Consider the following 20334-nt stretch of genomic DNA (forward strand, 5'->3'; position numbering starts at 1 on the left):
TACAGGTGAAATCCAACAGTTTTAAGACAAACTACCAAAAGGAAAGGTCCAAACTGAGCCTTTCTCCAGCAATGCCAACTCAGATGAAACCTGAGCTACACATTTCTGTCAGAAGAGTGCAGGGAGGCCCTCATCATGTAAGATGGCTGGTTAAGAGTACAGGGGTACCAAACAGTCAAGATTCAGCAAGTCTGAATCTAGCCTATGCTATATAAGGCAGTAGTACAGAATTGGAAAGTGCAGAAAAAAATGCAATCAGCAAAAATGAAGCAGCAAGTCAAATAAATACAGTTAAAGTGCAATGCAGGCTATAAATATACTTATTTTTCAGTTCAGATGCACTCCATATCTCTGGCAGAAGTCACCAGATTCTGATCAGCCTCTGATAATGATGAGGATGCTTGGTGTTGTGTAAAATATAGATATCTGGGATACAATGTGTGGCTGCAAAATGTTATGTATATTATAGCTATGTGAGATAGAATGGCACATATGCATAGTGTTGTGTATACTATAGCTATGTGAGATAGAATGGCGCAGATGCATAGTGTTGTGTATATTATAGCTATGTGGGATAGAATGGCACAGATGCATAGTGTTGTGTATACTATAGCTATGTGGGATAGAATGGCACAGATGCATAGTGTTGTGTATACTATAGCTATGCGGGATAGAATAGCACAGATGCATAGTGTTGTGTATACTACAGCTATGTGGGATAGAATGTCACAGAAGCATAGTGTTGTGTATATTATAGCTATGTGGGATAGAATGGCACAGGTGCATAGTGTTGTGTATACTATAGCTATGTGGGATAGAATGGCACACATGCATAGTGTATATATTATAGCTATGTGGGATAGAATGGCAAAGATGCATAGTGTTGTGTATACTATAGCTGTGTGAGATAGAATGGCACATATACATAGTGTTGTGTACACCATAGCTATGTGAGATAGACTGGCACAGATGCATAGTGTTGTGTATACTATAGCTATGTGGGATAGAATGGCACAGATGCATAGTATTGTGTATACTATAGCTATGTGGGATAGAATGGCACAGATGCATAGTGTTGTGTATAGTATAGCTATGTGAGATAGAATGACACAGATGCATAGTGTTGTGTATAGTATAGCTATGTGGGGTAGAATGGAACAGATGCATAGTGCTGTGTATACTATAGCTATGTGAGATAGACTGGCACAGATGTATAGTGTGTATACTATAGCTAAGTGAGACAGAATGGCACAAATGCATAGTGTTGTGTATAGTATAGATATGTGAAATAAAAAGACACAGATGCATATTATTTTGTATACTATAGCTATGTGAGATAGAATGGCACAGATGCATAGTGTTGTGTATACCATAGCTATGTGGGATAGAATGGTACAGATGCATAGTGTTGTGTAGAGTATAGGTATCTGAGATAGACTAGCACAGATGCATAGTGTTGTTTATACTATAACTATGTTTGATAGAATGGTGCCAATGCATAGTGTTGTGTATAGTATAGCTATGTGAGATAGAATGACACAGATGCATAGTGTTGTGTATAGCATAGCATTGTGGGATAGAATAGAACAGATGCATAGTGTTGCATATACAATAGCTATGTGAGATGGAAAGGCAGAGATGCATTGTACTTTGTATAGTATAGCTATGTGGGAAACAATGGCACAGAAACACGGTGTTGTGTATACTATTGCTATGTGGGATAGAATGGCACAGATGCATATTATTTTGTATACTATAGCTATGTCAGACAGAATGGCACAGATGTATAGTACTGTGTATACTATAGCTATGTGAGATAGAATGGCACAGATGTATAGTGTTGTGTATACTATAGCTAAGTGAGATAGAATGGCACAAATGCATAGTGTTGTGTATAGTATAGATATGTGAAATAGAATGGCATAGATGCATAGTGTTTTGTATACTATAGCTATGTGAGATAGAATGGCACAGATGCATAGTGTTGTGTATACCATAGCTATGTGAGATAGAACGGCACAGATGCATAGTGTTGTGTAGAGTATAGGTATGTGAGATAGAAGAGCACAGATGCATAGTGTTGTTTATACTATAGCTATGTTGGATAGAATGGCACCAATGCATAGTGTTGTGTACAGTATAGCCATGTGAGATAGAATGTCACAGATGCATAGTGTTGTGTATAGTATAGCTATGTGAGATAGAAAGGCAGAGATGCATTGTACTGTGTATAGTATTGCTATGTGGAATAGAATGGCACAGATGCATAGTGTTGTGTGTAGTATAGCTATGTGGGATAGAATGGCACACATGCATAGTGTTGTGTATACAATAGCTATGTGAGATAGAATGGCACAGATGCTAGTGTTGAGTATACTATAGCTATGTGGAATAGAATGGCTCAGATGCATAGTGTTGTGTATAGTATAGCTATGTGCAATAGAATGGCACAGAAACACAGTGTTGTGTATACTATAGCTATGTGGGATAGAATGGCACAGATGCATAGTGTTGCGTATACTATAGCTATGTGGGATAGAATGGCACAAATGCATAATGTTTTTTATACTATAGCTATGTGAGACAGAATGGCACAGATGCATAGTTTTGTGTATAGTATAGCTACATGGGATAGAATGGCACAGATGCATAGTGTTATGTATACTATAGCTATGTGAGCTAGAATGGCACAGATGCATAGTGTTGTGTATACTAGAGCTATATGAGATTGAATGGCAAAGATGCATAGTGTTGTGTATATTATAGGTATGTGAGATAGAATGGCACAAATGCAAAGTGTTGTGTATAGTATAGCTATGTGGGATAGAAAGGCACAGAAACACAGTGCTGTGTATAGTATAGGTATGTGGGATAGAATGGCACAGATGCATTGTGTTCATTATACTATAGCTATGTGGGATAGAATGGCACAGATGCATAGTGCTGTGTATACTCTAGATATGTGGGATAGAGGGGCACAGATGCATAGTGTTGTGTTTAGTATACCTATGTGGGATACAGTGGCACAGGTGCATAGTGTTGTGTATACTACACCTATGTGGGATATAATGGCACAGCCGCATAGTGTTGTGTATACTATAGCTATGTGAGATAGAATGGCACAGATGGATAGTGTTGTGTATACTATAGCTATGTGAGATAGAATGGCACAGATGCATAGTGTTGTGTATAGTAAAGCTATGTGAGATAGAATGGCACAGATGCATAGTGTTGTGTATACTATAGCTATGTGGGAAAGAATGGCACAGATGCATAGTGTTGTGTATAGTATAGCTATGTGGGATAGAATAGAACAGATGCATAGTGTTTTGTATACAATAGCTATGTGAGGTAGAAAGGCAGAGATGCATTGTACTGTGTATAGTATAGCTATGTGGAATAGAATGGCACAGATGCATAGTGTTGTGCGTAGTATAGCTATGTGGGATACAATGGCACAGAAACACAGTGTTGTGTATACTATGGCTACGTGGGATAGAATTACACAGATACATAGTGTTGTGTACACTATAGCTGTATGAGATAGAATGGCACAGATGCTTAGTGTTGTGTATACTATAGCTATGTGGGATAGAATGGCACACATGCATAGTGTTGTATCTATTATAGCTATGTGGGATAGAATGGCACAGATGCATAGTGTTGTGTATACAATAGCTATGTGAGATAGAATGGCACAGATGCTAGTGTTGAGTATACTATAGCTATGTTGGATAGAATGGCTCAGATGCATAGTATTGTCTATAGTATAGCTATGTGCGATAGAATGGCACAGGAACACAGTGTTGTGTATACTATATATATGTGGGAGAGAATGGCACAGATGCATAGTGTTGTGTATACTATTGCTATGTGAGATAGAATGGCACAGATGCATAGTGTTGTGTATACTATAGCTATGTGAGATAGAATGGCACAGATGCATAGTGTTGTGTGTACTATAGCTATGTGATATAGAAAAGCAGAGATGCATACTACTGTGTATATTATAGCTATGTGGGATAGAATGGCACAGATGCAGAGTGCTGTGTATACTATAGCTATGTGAGATAGAATGGCACAGATGCATAGTGTTGTGTATAGTAAAGCTTTGTGAGATAGAATGGCACAGATGCATAGTGTTGTGTATACTATAGCTATGTGGGAAAGAATGGCACATATGCATAGTGTTGTGTATAGTATAGCTATGTGGGATAGAATAGAACAGATGCATAGTGTTGTGTATACAATAGCTATGTGAGATAGAAAGGCAGAGATGCATTGTACTGTGTATAGTATAGCTATGTGGAATACAATGGCACAGATGCATAGTGTTGTGTGTAGTATAGCTATGTGTAATAGAATGGCACAGACACAGTGTTGTTTATACTATAGCTATGTGTGATAGAATGGCACAGATGCATAGTGTTGTGTATACTATTGCTATGTAAGATAGAATGGCACAGATGCATAGTGTTGTGCATACTATAGCTATGTGACATAGAATGACACAGATGCATAGTACTTTGTATATTATAGATATGTGGGATAGAATGGCACAGATGCATAGCATTGTGTATACTATAGCTGTGTGAGATATAATGGCACAGATGCATAGTGTTGTGTATATTATGGCTATGTGAGATAGAAAAGCAGAGATGCATACTACTGTGTATATTATAGTTATGTGGGATAGAATGGCACAGATGCAGAGTGCTGTGTATCCTATAGCTATGTGAGATAGAATGGCAGAGATACATAGTGTTGTGTATACCATAGCTATGTGATATAGAATGGCACAGATGCATGGTGTTGTGCATAGTATAGCTATGTGAGATCGAATGGCACAGATGCATAGTGTTTTGTATATTATAGCTATGTGAGATAGAATGGCACAGATGCATAGTGTTGTGTATACGATAACTATGTGAGATAAAATGGCACAGATGCATAGTGTTCTGTATAGTATAGGTATGTGAAATAGAATGGCACAGATGCATAGTGTTGTGTATACTATAGCTAAGTGGGATAGAATGGCACAGATGCACAGTCTTGTGTATAGTATATCTATGTGAGATACAATGGCGCAGATGCATAGTGTTGTGTATACTCTAGCTATGTGGGATAGAATGGCACATATGCATAGTTATGTGTATATTATAGCTTTTTGGTTTAGAATGGCACAGATGCATAGTGTTGTGTATACTATAGCTATGTGAGATAGAATGGCACAGATGCATAATGTTGTGTATAGTATAGCTATGTGAGATAGAATGGCACAGATGCACAGTGTTGTGTATACTATAGCTATGTGAGATAGAATGGCACAGATATGTAGTGTTGTGTATACCATAGCTATGTGAGATAGAATGGCACAGATGCATAGTTTTGTGTATAGTATAGCTATGTGAGATAGAATGGCATAGATGCATAGTGTTTTGTATATTATAGCTATGTGAGATAGAATGACACAGATGCATAGTGCTGTGTATACTATAGCTATGTGGGAATAGTATGGTACAGATGCATATTGTTGTGTATAGTATAGCTACGTGAGATAGAATGGCACAGATGCACAGTGTTTTGTATACTATAGCTATGTGAGATAGAATGGCACAGATGCATAGTGTTGTGTATAGTATAGCTGTGTGAGATAGAATGGCACAGTTGCATAGTGTTGTGTATACTATAGCTATGTCAGATAGAATGGCAAAGATGCATAGTGTTGTGTATACCATAGCTATGTGAGATAGAATGGCACAGATGCATAGTGTTGTGTATAGTATATGATTGTGAGATAGAATGGCACAGATGTATAGTGTTGTGTATATTATAGGTATGTCAGATACAATGGCACAGATGCATAGTGTTGTGTATACTATAGCTATGTGAGATAGAATGGCACAGATGCATAGTGTTGTGTATACTATAGCTATGTGGGATATAATGGCACCAATGCATAATGTTGTGCATAATATAGCTTTGTGGATATAGACTGGCACAGATGTATAGTGTTGTGTATAGTATAGCTACGTGAGATTGAATGACACAGATGCACAGTGTTTTGTATACTATAACTATGTGAGATAAAATGGCACAGATGCATACTGCCCTGTATAGTATAGGTATGTGAAATAGAATGGCACAGATGCATAGTGTGTATATTATAGCTAAGTGGGATAGAATGGCACAGATGAACAGTCTTATGTATAGCATATATATGTGAGATACAATGGTGCAGATGCATAGTGTTGTGTATACTCTAGCTATGTGGGATTGAATGGCACAAATGCATAGCATTTCTATAGTATAGCTATGTGGGATAGAATGGCAAAGAAACACAGTGTTGTGTATAGTATAGCTATGTGGGATAGAATGGCACAGAAACACAGTGTTGTATAAACTATAGATATGTGAGACAGAATGGCACAGATGCATAGTGTTGTGTATACTATAGCTATGTGAGATAGAATGGCACAGCTGTATATTGTTGTGTATATTATTGCTTTGTGGTTTAGAATGGCACAGATGCATAGTGTTGTGTATACTATAGCTATGTGAGTTAGAATGGCACAGATGCATAGTGTGTGTATATTATAGCTATGTGGAATATAAGGGTTCAGATGCATAGTGTTGTGTATATTATAGCTATGTGGGATAGAATGGCACAGGTGCATAGTGTTGTGTATACTATAGCTATGTGGGATAGAATGGAACAGATGCATAGTGTTGTGTATATTATAGTTATGTGAGATAGAATGGCACAGATGCATAGCGTTGTGTATACTACAGCTGTGTGAGATAGAATGGCACAGATGCATAGTGTTGTGTATACTATAGCTATGTGGGATAGAATGGCACAGATGCATAGTGTTGTGTATACTATAGCTATGAGGGATAGAATGGCACAGATATATAGTGTTGTGTATAGTATAGCTATGTGAGATAGAATGACACAGATGCATAGTGTTGTGTATAGTATAGCTATGTGAGATAGAATGACACAGATGCATATTTTTTGTATAGTATAGCTATGTGGGATAGAATGGAACAGATGCATAGTGTTGTGTATACTATAGCTATGTGAGATATAATGGCACAGATGCATAGTGTTGTGTATACTTTAGCTATGTGAGATAGAAAAGCAGAGATGCATACTACTGTGTATATTATAGCTATGTGGGATAGAATGGCACAGATGCATAGTGCTGTGTATACTATAGTTATGTGAGATAGAATGGCACAGATGTATAGTGTTGTGTATACTATAGCTAAGTGAGATAGAATGGCACAAATGCATAGTGTTGTGTATAGTATAGCTATGTGGGATACAATGGCACAGAAACACAGTGTTGTGTATACTATTGCTATGTGGGATAGAATGGCACAGATGCATATTATTGTTTATACTATAGCTATGTCAGAATGGCACAGATGTATAGTACTGTGTATATTATAGCTATGTGGGATAGAATGGCACAGATGCATAGTGCTGTGTATACTATAGCTATGTGAGATAGAATGGCACAGATTTATATTGTTGTGTATACTATAACTAAGTGAGATAGAATGGCACAAATGCATAGTGTTGTGTATAGTATAGCTATGTGAGATTGAATGGCGCAGATGCAGTGTTTTGTATACTATAGTTATGTGAGATAGAATGGCACAGATGCATAGTGTTGTGTATACCATAGCTATGTGAGATAGAATGGCACAGATGGATAGTGTTGTGTATAATATAGCTATGTGAGATAGAATAGCACAGATGCATAGTGTTGTGTAGAGTATAGGTATGTGAGATAGAATAGCACAGATGTATAGTATTGTTTACACTATAGCTATGTCCGATAGAATGGGACCAATGTATAGTGTTGTGTATAGTATAGCTATGTGAGATAGAATGACACAGATGCATAGTGTTGTGTATAGTATAGCTATGTGGGATAGAATGGAACAGATGCATAGTGTTGTGTATACTATAGCTATGTGAGATAGAAAGGCAGAGATGCATGGTACTGTGTATATTATAGCTATGTGGGATAGAATGGCACAGATGCATAGTGTTGTGTGTAGTATAGCTATGTAAGAGAATGGCACAGATACATAGACTTGTGTATACCATAGCTATGTGAGATAGAATGGCACAGATGCATAGTGTTGAGTATAATGTAGCTATGAGGGATACAATGGCACAGAAACACATTGTTGTGTATACTATAGCTATGTTGGATAGAATGCCATAGATGGGTAATGTCATGTATTCTATAGCTATGTGAGATAGAATGGCACAGATGCATAGTGTTGTCTATTCTATACCTATGTGAGATAGAATGGCACAGATGCATAGTACTGTGTATATTATTAATATGTGGGATAGAATGGCACAGATGCGTAGTACTGTGTATATTATTACTATGTGGGATAGAATGGCACAGATGCTTAGTGCTGTGTGTACTATAGCTATGTGAGATAGAATGTCACAGATGCATAGTTGTGTGTATACTATAGCTATGTGAGACAGAATGGCACAAATGCATAGTGTTTTGTATAGTATAGCTGTGTGAGATAGAATGGCACAGATGCATAGTGTTATGTATACTATAGCTATGTGAGATAGAATGGCACAGATGCATAGTGTTGTGTATACCATAGCTATGTGAGATAGAATGGCACAGATGCATGGTGTTGTGTATACTATAGCTATGTGAGACAGAATGGCACAGATGCATAGTGTTGTGTATACCATAGCTATGTGAGATAGAATGGCAAAGATGCATAGTGTTGTGTATAGTATAGCTGTGTGAGATAGAATGGCACAGATGCATAGTGTTGTGTATACCATAGCTATGTGAGATAGAATCGCACAGATGCATAGTGTTGTGTATACTATAGCTATGTGAGATAGAATGGCACAAATGCATAGTGTTGTGTAGAGTATATGTATGTGAGATAGAATGGCACAGATGCATAGTGTTGTGTATACTATAGCTATGTGAGATAGAATGGCACAGATGCATCGTGTTGTGTATACTATAGCTATGTGTGATAGAATGGCACATATGCATAGTATTGTGTATAGTATAGCTATGTGAGATAGAATGGCACATATGCATATTGTTTTGTACACTATAGCTTTGTAGGATAGAATGGCACACATGCATAGTGTTGTGTATACTATAGCTATGTGTGATAGAATTGCACAGATGCATAGTGTTGTATATACTATAGCTATGTGTGACAGAATGGCACAGATGCATAGTGTTGTGTATAGTATAGCTATGTGAGATAGAATGGCACAGATGCATAGTGTTTTGTATACTATAGTTATGTGGGATAGAATGGCACACATGCATAGTGTTGCGTATATTATAGCTATGTGAGACAGAATGGTACAGATGCATAGTGTTGTGTATACTATAGCTATGTGGGATAGAATGGCACCAATGCATAGTGCTGTGTATACTATAGCTATGTGGGATGGAATGGCACAGATGCATAGTGCTGTGTATAGTATAGCTATGTGAGATAGAATTGCAGAGATGCATAGTGTTGTGTATACTATAGCTATGTGTGACAGAATGGCACAGATGCATAGTGTTGTGTATAGTATAGCTATGTGAGATAGAATGGCACAGATGCATAGTGTTTTGTATACTATAGTTATGTGGGATAGAATGGCACACATGCATAGTGTTGTGTATATTATAGCTATGTGAGACAGAATGGTACAGATGCATATTGTTGTGTATACTATAGCTATGTCAGAATGGCACCGATGTATAGTACTGTGCATATTATAGCTATGTGGGATAGAATGGCACAGATGCATAGTGCTGTGTATACTATAGCTATGTGAGATAGAATGGCACAGATTTGTATTGTTGTGTATACTATAACTAAGTGAGATAGAATGGCTCAAATGCATAGTGTTGTGTATAGTATAGCTATGTGAGATTGAATGGTGCAGATGCAAAGTGTTTTGTACACTATAGTTATGTGAGATAGAATGGCACAGATGCATAGTGTTGTGTATACCATAGCTATGTGAGATAGAATGGCACAGATGGATAGTGTTGTGTATACTATAGCTATGAGAGATAGAATGGCACAGACGCATAGTGTTGTGTAGAGTATAGGTATGTGAGATAGAATAGCACAGATGCATAGTGTTGTTTACACTATAGCTATGTGGGATAGAATGGGACCAATGCATAGTGTTGTGTATAGTATAGTATAGTATAGCTATGTGAGATAGAATGACACAGATGCATAGTGTTGTGTATAGTATAGCTATGTGGGATAGAATGGAACAGATGCATAGTGTTGTGTATACTATAGCTACATGAGATAGAAAGGCAGAGATGCATAGTACTGTGTATATTATAGCTATGTGGGATAGAACTGCACAGATGCATATTGTCGTGTGTAATATAGCTATGTGAGATAGAATGGCACAGATACATAGACTTGTGTATACCATAGCTATGTGATATAGAATGGCACAGATGCATAATGTTGAGTATAATGTAGCTATGAGGGATACAATGGCACAGAAACACATTGTTGTCTATACTATAGCTATGTGGGATAGAATGTCACAGATGGGTAATGTTGTGTATTCTACAGGTATGTGAGATAGAATGGCACAGATGCATAGTATTGTGTATTCTATAGCTATGTGAGACAGAATGGCACAGATGCATAGTACTGTGTATATTATTAATATGTGGGATAGAATAGCACAGATGCATAGTACTGTGTATATTATTACTATGTGGGATAGAATGGCACAGATGCATAGTGCTGTGTGTACTATAGCTATGTGAGATAGAATGTTACAGATGCATAGTTGTGTGTATACTATAGGTATGTGAGATAGAATGGCACGAATGCATAGTGTTGTGTATAGTATAGCCGTGTGAGATAGAATGGCACAGATGCATAGTGTTGTGTATACTATAGCTATGTGAGATAGAATGGCACAGATGCATAGTGTTGTGTATAGTATAGCTGTGTGAGAAAGAATGGCACAGATGCATAGTGTTGTGTATACTATAGCTATCTGAGATAAAAAAACCAAAAGAACAGGAAACAAACTGATAAAATAAGCTTGCAACGAGGAAGAAACCCACAGCACTGTATTCCTTAACGCAAATTTATTGTACAAAACACAGCGTTTTCGCCACACTTAAAAGGTAGCTTCTTCAGAGGAAGTTGAAAAACAAAGGAGCCAGAAGATTTAAAATATGTTGACACCATTACATCACTTCCTTAAGAAGATTGACAACCAATCGGACATTAAAACAAGTGCTTATGCTAAAAATGTAAAACGCAACTGTATAACAAGCGCTCAAAGCAGATAAACAATAAATAAATCCCAAAATTAATCTTTAAATAATAATGCTATATGCGCAAATACTTTAATGAAAAATAAAAATAAATACATAAAAATACTAATAATCTAATTACTATTAAAGTATGTATGTTAAAAATGTATATATATATATATAAGAAACATTTGATTAATATCCCTAGAAACACAGTAAATATTATCTAAATGATGCTAATATTTCGTATGTGTCTCTCTAGGAATCTAAAAATAATAATAATATTAATGAGTGGTGCACATAACAATGAAGCCACTCAATATAATACTAGAATAAGCCTTTAACAGTGAAGTTGGAACAGGGGAATGTAACCATGTTTATCTCAAGTAGGATCTGTATTTTAAAACTGGTGCTATATTACAGCATTCGTTAAGACCTGGTGTATTGAAAGCATCCAATTTGAGCTGCCACACCAATTCACAGTTCTCTAAAAGTAACGAAATTGGTCCCCCTCTGATGGCAGTAGGAATGTGGTCTATGCCCATAAATAGGAAACTGTGACCTGGGTTAATTTCGACATGTTTAGCTAACCCATTTTCGCATTTGTTATTTCGAATGGTGTAACAGTGCTGATAAATGCGTTCTTTGAATTTCCTGTCGGTCTTTCCGACATAAAAAGCAGGACAACAAACACAGAATGCCACATAGACAATAGATTTGGTGTCACAAGTAATCTTAAATCTAATATCATATTTTCTTTGTCCAATACAAAAGGAACTACCTGTCTTTATGGTATTGCACCAGTTACATAACCCACATGGAAAAGAGCCCCTAACCCTATTAAAAGTTTTATTACCTAAACCTCTCTGCAATAATTCTTTGATGTTGCTACCTCTTTTATATACAATCCGTGGTTTTGTTCCAAGTTTTTCCACCAAAGGGCTGTTGGAAATAAAATGCCAATTCTTCATAATGATTCCTGCAATTGAGCTGGAATCTAAACTGAATGTAGTAACAAAACTATTTGGGTAAAGTAACACATTTGTTTCCCCAATAGTAGCAATAGAATCATCAGGAAGAGCTGGAATAGAAGTATCAACAAATTCTATCAAATTAGAAGGAACAGAAGTTCACTATCAAGCAATGGTTTAAAAAAACCGGTTGTTCTTTTAGTTTCAATCTCACTAACAAGTTCATCAATTAAAACTTGCGGATATCCTCTATTGAGGAACAAATCTTTCAGGAAAGCACATTCTAGTGTAAAATCAGCAAGATCACTGCACATTCTCACTGCTCTCACTAATTGTCCTTTCACAATGGCTCTCTTCAATTTGAAAGGGTGGGAGCTAGTGAAGTGCAGGAACGAATTGACATAGGTGTCTTTCCTGAAAATGGTAGACCTAAGTCTACCAGTACAAAGATCTTTTTTCAACCTAACATCGAGATAGTCGATCTCATCTATGGCAAATTTATGCGTGAATTTCAAAAAGGGAGTTGTTCCGTTAAGAAAATCCAAAAAAGATTGTGCCACAGTACAATCACCTCTGAAAAGAACATCATCCAGGAACCGAGTGTAGTAACCAATTTTTTCTTTCCACACTGGGTGATTAAAAACAAAGTGTTTTTCCCAGTGGGCCATGAAAATGTTTGCTACACTGGCCCCGCAAGGGGACCCCATGGCAACCCCCTGTTTTTGGATGTAAATTTCATTTTCAAAAGTGAAAAAGTTAGATGACAAAACAATATCTAATAATTCGGTGATGTTATAAATTTCTGCTCTAGGGGCCTCCAATTCAGCTAGAAATAACCCCACCCACTCTATGGCTTCTTCATGTGGAATGGAGGTGTACAAGTCGACATCGTCGATCGTGAGGAAATTGAAGGTATCCTCCCATCTGATGTTATTTACGTTTGATAGAAAGGACCAAGAGTCTTTACAAATGCTTGGGATCAACTTCAGGTATTTCGAAAGTACAAAATCAATATATTTGGCACTAGGGTAAGATATCGAAGACCTCCCATCAATAAGTGCTCTCATAGGTGGATCATGCAAGTTTTTATGAACCTTCGGTATCGCAAACATAACAGGGACCTTTGGGTGAATGATATCGATGTATTTCAACAAATCCGAATCAATTCTCCCTTCAATAAAAAGGTCCCTGTAGTAACTTCTGACTCTATTGACACAAATGTTCATTTCGTTACGTGAGGAGACTTCATAAGCTGAGGAGTTAAGAACTGTGAGCATTCTTTTAACATATTCTGTTTGTTCAAAAATAACCAACCCACCCCCCTTATCAGGTTTAATAATTCTAACTGAAGAGTCATGCAATCTATTAAGGGCGTCTAACTGCTCTTTAGTTACATTGAATTTGTTGGCTGTTGGAGAATATTCTTTATCAATATGTCTAATGTCAAGTTCGCATGAACTTTCAAACATGTGTAACACAACATGTATGGGTGGGTTGAAAACACTAGGAAGTCTAAAGTTGTTAATAGAACAATTTGTTGAATCATTAAACAACAAATTCAAGTTTAATTTTCTCACATAACATTTTAAATTGATCAAGACCCTAGCTATATCACATCTCCTAGAAGGAACAAATGTGTTGCCTAGAGCCAAAAGTTCAATCAGTTCTGGTTCCAAATCTAAGGAGGAAAAGTTATAAATTGAAAAATCACCACGTTTGTTTATTAAAACAGTGGGGACACCGCTTATTGTAATATCTGTTAGCGGTGGATTTATCTGTTCCGTTTCTTGTTCCCTCCCTTGTACATAAAATTGTTCCGATTGTCTAAAAAAGTTTGATTAGTGTTAGACAACATATTAGTTACATTGCCACTAGTAGGGAGCCCACTAGGTGGCTCCGAATTCCCATATTTGTTCCTATTCCTGTTACTCCTCCTAGGAACATATTCGCCTTCGGGAATAGGTAGCCCATCATTCTCTATAGGCAAAACAGGAGCAGCATCAACATTAATTACAACAGAAGAATTATTAATACTTGTGACATTATGACTGTAAGCAAGCTTTGGGTAAGTCTTACCCTCTTGGTAAGCCTGTCTATCTCTAAAAAGTTTTTTAGACTTATTAGATTTGATCTTTACCAAATAGGTATCAATACTTGAAAAGATCCGAGCATGGTCAAATTTAAACTTAGAAAAATTAATGCCAAGCTTAATCTCTTCATCTAGTAAACAGGCTTCCTTAGTAAGTTTATCAATATTAATAGAATAATATTTAATTAACAATTCAATTAATTGAGCACCCTGTTTTTGAAAAAGCGCTCTTAAATCAGTCAAAAAGTCTTTGTCAGTGATAAGATTGGATGGTGAAAAGTTACTTCTTAAACCTTTAGGAATCAAATCTTCATTCAAACACTGCTTGAAGTAAGCAACTTCAAGCTGCAATTTCCTAAGTTTAAACATTTTACTGTCCAGTAGCTTTAATTTATCAACCATAGAAACGGAAGGGTCGTCGAGAACACTAGAAATTGGCGCCGGTGGGACATTTTGCAAAGGTTTGATGAAAACGAAAAAGTCACCTGTATTATGTATCCAATCAGTTAGAGATGGCCCGCCAATAAGTGCATCCTGTCCATTCATTCCGATAGACCCATTTGCTGAAGATGTAGATTCTTTATTTTGAACATTAGTCACAGAAGCCGGTTCTGTATTGCCTTTACGCGGCTGTGCCGCTGGAATGGTACTCAGCGAATCCGTCTGAGCAAGTTCAGTTCTGGATATTGTAGAAACACAATCAGGTGGATTAGGAAGAGGATGGGAACAGTTCCTTTCAATACTATCCAACCGATTATTTAGCGAGTCTAATCTCTGTGAGACCGCTAAAAGTAGAGAAGTGATGTCCGTGTTGTCGGGAGAGTTAGTCCCAAAGATATTCGGGCTTGTAGGGCTCAACACTCATTCTGAAGCCATAAACAGACTTAAAACAACCAAAAGAACAGGAAACAAACTGATGAAATAAGCTTGCAACGAGGAAGAAACCCACAGCACTGTATTCCTTAACGCAAATTTATTGTACAAAACACAGCGTTTTCACCACACTTAAAAGGTAGCTTCTTCAGAGGAAGTTGAAAAACAAAGCCACCAGAAGATTTAAAATATGTTGACACCATTACATCACTTCCTTAAGAAGATTGACAACCAATCGGACATTAAAACAAGTGCTTATGCTAAAAATGTAAAACGCAACTGTATAACAAGCGCTCAAAGCAGATAAACAATAAATAAATCCCAAAATTAATCTTTAAATAATAATGCTATATGCACAAATACTTTAATGAAAAATAAAAATAAATACATAAAAATACTAATAATCTAATTACTATTAAAGTATGTATGTTAAAAATGTATATATATATAAGAAACATTTGATTAATATCCCTAGAAACACAGTAAATATTACCTAAATGATGCTAATATTTCGTATGTGTCTCTCTAGGAATCTAAAAATAATAATAATATTAATGAGTGGTGCACATAACAATGAAGCCACTCAATATAATACTAGAATAAGCCTTTAACAGTGAAGTTGGAACAGGGGAATGTAACCATGTTTATCTCAAGTAGGATCTGTATTTTTTTTTACTATAGCTATGTGAGATAGAATTGCACAGATGCATAGTGTTGTGTAGAGTATATGTATGTGAGATAGAATGGCACAGATGCATAGTGTTGTGTATACTATAGCTATGTGAGATAGAATGGCACAGATACATCGTGTTGTGTATACTATAGCTATGTGTGATAAAATAGCAAAGATGCATAGTATTGTGTATAGTTTAGCTATGTGAGATAGAATGGCACATATGCATAGTGTTTTGTACACTATAGCTTTGTAGGATAGAATGGCACACATGCATAGTGTTGTGTATACTATAGCTATGTGTGATAGAATTGCACAGATTTATAGTGTTGTCTATACTATAGCTATGTGTGACAGAATGGCACAGATGCATAGTGTTGTGTATAGTATAGCTATGTGAGATAGAATGGCACAGATGCATAGTGTTTTGTATACTATAGTTATGTGGGATAGAATGGCACATATGCATAGTGTTGTGTATATTATAGCTATGTGAGACAGAATGGTACAAATGCATAGTGTTGTGTATACTATAGCTATGTGGGATAGAATGGCACCAATACATAGTGCTGTGTATACTATAGCTATGTGGGATGGAATGGCACAAATGCATAGTGTTGTGAATAGTATAGCTATGTGAAATAGAATGGCACAGATTCATAGTGTTGTGTATAGTATAGCTATGTGAGATAGAATGGCACAGATCCATGGTATTGTGTATGCTATAGCTATGTGAGATAGAATGGCACAAATGCAGAGGGTTGTGTATAGTTTAGCTATGTGGGATCGAATGGCACAGAACCACAGTGTTGTTTATACTACAGGTATGTGGGATAGAATGGCACAGATGCATAGTGTTATGCATACTATAGCTATGTGAGATAAAATAGCAGAGATGCATAGTGTTGTGTATATTATAGCTATGTGAGATAGAATGACACAGATCCTTAGTGTTGTGTATACTATATCTATGTGGGATAGAATGGCATGGATGCATAGTGTTAGTTATACTATAGCTATGTGGGATAGAGTGGCAGAGATGCATAGTGTTATGTATAGTATAGCTATGTGGCATAGAGTGGCATAGATGCATAGTTTGTGTATACTATAGCTATGTGAGATAGAATGGCTCAGGTGTATAGTGTTGTACACTATAGCTATGTGGGATAGAATGGCACAGATGCATAGTGTTTTGTATCGTATAGCTATGTGGGATAGAGTGGCACAGATGCATAGTGTTGTATATACTATAGCTATGATGGATAGAATGAAACAGGTGCATAGTGTTGTGTATAGTATCGCTATGTGGGATAGAATGGTGCAGATGCATAGTGTTGTGTATAGTATAGCTATGTGGGATAGAATGGCACAGATGCATAGTGTTGGTTATGATATAGCTATGTGAGATATAATGACACAGATGCATAGTGTTGTGTATATTATAGCTATGTGAGATAGAATGGCACAGATGCATTTATTTATTTTATTTTATTTTACATTTGTTAACTGGGAAAGTCCGACTGGATACATATCCATTTTCAGCGGAGGCCCGGGGAGAAAAGCTCCACATTATGAAAAATGTAGTAACAATTAAAAATGTAGGTTACAAAGATATCTAAGATTTAACAATAAAATCTATTTACAAAAGTTTAGTAACAATTTAAAAATGCAGGTTACAAAGATCTCTAGAATGTTAACAATAGGTCAGAGACAAAAATCATATAAAGGTTACATATAGATAGGAAATAAAAAAAAAGCATTGTTGCTGATGCAGTATATATACAGGGAAAACAATCTTTTAAAAGAGGTGTGTCTATAAGATAAGCATTTTCAGTTAGAAAGTAAGGAAGATGAATAAAAGAAGGTAGTTTAGGTTGGAAGGAAGTTAATTAGTGTGGGCAGAATAGTAAGTTATGGAGGGAGAAAAGGGTAATCACATTTGTGAGCTAAGTTTGGTTTAATAGTTTCTTGGTGTGTTTTGGGTTAGTCGGGGTTTAGATATGAGCACGACTATTTTTTGTCTACCTCAGTCTGATTATTGTATGGGTTAGTCTGGGTTTAGACATGGACATAGCCAGACTCTGTGCATGTGTGTCTTTAGAGATATTTTGAATTGAGGCAAGGAGCTGTTAGTGGTTACTTCTGGAGGAAGGGAGTTCCATTGTTTTCCAGCAGAGTTGGAGAATAAGGAATCTCCAGCTGAGTTGTTGGCTTTGGTCATTTGGACTAGGATTCTCCTGGATGAGTGGAGGGATGTTAGGTTGTTATAGGGGGTAATAATTTTAGTTAGAATCGGGATACTGGTAGGTTGGTAGAGTATTTTATGAATAACTATGAGTTGGTTATAGTATATTTTATTGGGTAGTTCTAGCCAGCCTAATTTGTGAAGATTATGACAGTGGTGGGTTCTGTATGCTGTGTCTGTGGCAAATCTTGCTATATTGTTATAGCAGCTGGTGATTTAGTTGAGGTTTGATTTAGATAGATTAGTGAGGATGGATGAGGCATAGAGAAGAGAAGACAGAAGATGTGTACGAGCTATGGCAGTTCTGGCAGTTGGGGTTAGACATTTCTTTATCCTATACATGGAGCCTATTTTTTTATTTATTGTTTTTATGGTTTTGTCTATATGGGCATTATAATTCAGATTGTTATCAATGATTATACCTAGCAGTGATTGGTTCAGGATAAATTATGGTGCGATTGTTAGAAGAGACTGTTATTATTGGTTGTGTTAGCTTACGTGTGGGGGAGAAAAGTAATAGTTTGGTTTTGTTTGGGTTCAATAGGAGAAGTCGATTACTAAGCCAGTTCTCTACTTTGTTGAAGGTGGTCTGGGTTAGGGATTGTAATTCTGTGGGAGTAGAGGCAGTGCAAATTAGTGTAGAATCATCTGCGTACTGTATGGAAGTTGCCTGTGGTATAACTTTGGACAGATCATTGATGAATATAGAGAAAAGAAGGGGGCCCAGAATAGAACCTTGGGGTACTCCAGGGGTGACAGGTAGAAGGGGGGATGGATTATCTTTCCACAAGACAGCTTGTTGTCGACCATTCAGGTAAGAGTGGAACCAGTTACATACTGGGTTATCTATGGATAGTGATTTGAGAGAGTCTAAGAGTAAGTTGTGATTTACCATGTTGAATGCTTTTGATAGATCGAGGAAGAGGGCAGAGGAAAGCAGGTTTTGATTAAGGTTGTGATTTATTGTGTGAGAGAAGGAGAGAAGGGCAGTGGTTGTACTGTGGGCTGGTCTGAAACCATGCTGGATTGAGGCTAGGAGAGAATTGTGAGTAAGGTGGGCTAATAGTTGCTTCTGTATGCATTTCTCCATTATTTTGGCTAAGGGAGATAGTATGGCGATAGGTCTGTAATTAGAGAGTTCCGTGGAGTTACCTCCTTTATGAAGTGGAATAATGTGAGCGATTTTCCAAATGGAGGGGATGTAGGATTCTTGGATTGTACGATTGATTAAGATGGAGATAGGGTAAGCTATTACATTAGCGGCCTTTTGTAGGAATTCAGCAGGAAGTAGGTCGGCTGCAAGGGTAGTAGGTTTTAATTTCTTAAATAAAGATTTGATATAGTCTGTGGGGATAGGCTCACATTTTAAGGGTGGGGGTTCATATGAGTAGGTGAGATTGTAGGAGAAGAGGAGGGAGATAGATTATTGGCTAGGGACTTGACGGTTTTAGTGAAAACAGTGTTAAAGGTATTTGCTACCAATTCAGGGGGTAGTTGTAAGGTAGATGAGGGGGTGGGGGTAGAAGATTTACCTGGGTGGAGCAGCTTATTCAGACCTGACCAGAATCTTTGAGGATGATTTTGGTGCTTTTGCTGTAAATTGAAATAGTAGTTTTGCTTGTCTAACACAATAGATCTTTTAGCTTCATTTCTTATCTGTTTGAATGTTATGTGGGCTTGTGGGGATTTGGTGGCTCTCCATGAGGTCCATGCTCTATTTCTAGACGTAAGGTTTTGTCTAGTAGTATTGGTTAACCATGGTGCTACTTTGTTTTTGGTTCTGATTCTACGTGTGGGAGCATACCTGTCTAAGATGGCTAGGAATGTGGTGTTGAATTCTGAAACTGCTTGGTCAAGGGGAAGTGTTTTAAGACTGGCCCATCTGCAAAAGCTTAGATCAGCTTGGAAACTATTTAGGTTAAAGTTCTTTGTGTACCTGAGGGTTTTAAAGGTGGTTTGGTGGGGCATGTCCTCTCTTTTCCTAATTATGTAGGTTAGGAGGTGGTTGCTCATGTCCTCAGGTAGGGTGCCTGCTTTGTAAAGCTGAGGTTGGTTATTTATTAAGATCCAGTCTATGATGCTTTCCTTTTTGTTAGGTTTGTTGATTCTGGTGGGGGTAGTAATAGTTTGGGAGAAACCATGTAAGTTAATAT

The sequence above is a fragment of the Protopterus annectens genome, chromosome 13.part0 (genome assembly GCF_019279795.1).
Source record: "Protopterus annectens isolate FY-2018-M chromosome 13.part0, PAN1.0, whole genome shotgun sequence".
NCBI classification, from domain to species: Eukaryota; Metazoa; Chordata; order Ceratodontiformes; family Protopteridae; genus Protopterus; species Protopterus annectens.